Genomic DNA, 1,718 nt, shown 5'->3' with positions numbered 1-1,718 from the left:
CTTTCTTTCTTTCTTTCTTTCTTTCTTTCTTTCTTTCTTTCTTTCTTTCTTTCTTTCTTTCTTTCTTTCTTTCTTTCTTTCTTTCTTTCTTTCTTTCTTTCTTTCTTTCTTTCTTTCTTTCTTTCTTTCTTTCTTTCTTTCAACGCCCCAAGACAGCAAGACTTAAACACAGCCCTACCAAGGCAGCTAGGTAGCACAGTGAATAAAGTACTGGGCTTGGATTCAGGAAAACCTGAGTTCAAATGTAGTCTAAGACACTTCCTATCTAAGTGATCCTGGGTAAGTTTCTTCACTCTGTTTGCCTCAGTTTCCTCATCTGTAAAATGAACTGGAGAAAGAAATGGCAAATAACTCTCCAGTATATTTGCCAAAAAAAATCCAAATGGGGTTAGAGTTGGACACAACTAAATAAGAACAGTTCTATCAATGAATCAACCAGTGAATTATGTATATTTATATGCAAACACCTATCTATGTTACATGTATACATTCATTTAAATTTTTTTAAATTTATTTTTTATTATAGCGTTTTATTTACAAGATATATGCAGGGGTAAATTTTCAGCATTGACAATTTCAAACCCTTTTGTTCCAATGTGTCCTCTCCTTCCCCCACCCCCTCCTCGAGATGGCAGGTTGACCAATACATATTAAATATGTTAAAGCATAAGTTAAGTATGTATACATGTCCATACAATTATTTTGCTGTACAAAAAGAATCAGACTTTGAAATAGTGTACTACATTCATTTTAAACATATTTTATGTGTCTTTGTCGAGAAAAAAAATTAGAATAAAAGGGAAAAACATAAAAAAGACAAGAAAAATATGAAAATAATATGCTTTGAATCACATTCAGTCTTCGTAGTTCTCCCTTTGGATGAGTTGGCATTTTCCATCCAAAGTTTATTGGAATCACCGAATGGTAGAAAAGAATCAAGTCTCTCTTAATTGATTATCACAGGGTCTTGCTGTTGTTGTGTACAGTGTTCTCTTGGTTCTGCTTGCTTCACTCAGCATCAGTTCATGTAAGTCTTTCCAGGCTTTTCTGAAATCAGCCTGTTCAACATTTCTTCAGAACTATGGTGGTCTATACTATGACTTGGAATAAGCTTTTATTAGGCACTGTATCAGGCACCGAACTAGGTACTGGAGGCAAAAAGACAAAGGAGGCCTTTCTCTTGGTGAGCTTGCATTCTAACTCTAGTATACCAAATCACCTGAAGAGGAGAGTAGAAACGTGTAAACAATAGTGTGTGTGTGTGTGTCTGTGTGTGTGTGTATTGTATGGGGGAAATGGATTATTTCTGAAAAGACTTAGGGGCCGTAATGAACCAGGAAATCAGTATGTATCAGCAGTACTGAGAGTAGTTGGGAATATGGACTAGACCCATGATTTTATTGGTGTAGCAGGAACTTCTTCCTCTGTGACAACTTGTAGAGAAGCAGTTGTTTGTCCAGGCAGTTGCCCTCTGAGGTCCAGGTGGTCTCCTTGACTCATAAGGGTTATGTAGACAATTTATCAGAAGGAAAGAAACAAACAAAAGCTGGATGGGGCTTTGATCTGGGATAAGGATGGGGTAGCTGCTAGGTCGAGGCTGGAGATGATTCCTCTGTCCTCTGCCAGGGTCACACCTTAGCTGCGGTCTTGTGTTGGGTTCTGAGCCCTTCTATTTGGGAGGGGCCATTGACAAGCTGCAGAGGGAAGAGAGCAGAGGG

Source organism: Sminthopsis crassicaudata, chromosome 1 (genome assembly GCF_048593235.1).
Source record: "Sminthopsis crassicaudata isolate SCR6 chromosome 1, ASM4859323v1, whole genome shotgun sequence".
In the NCBI taxonomy this organism is placed as follows: domain Eukaryota; kingdom Metazoa; phylum Chordata; class Mammalia; order Dasyuromorphia; family Dasyuridae; genus Sminthopsis; species Sminthopsis crassicaudata.
Note: the sequence above shows the minus strand (reverse complement) of the source record.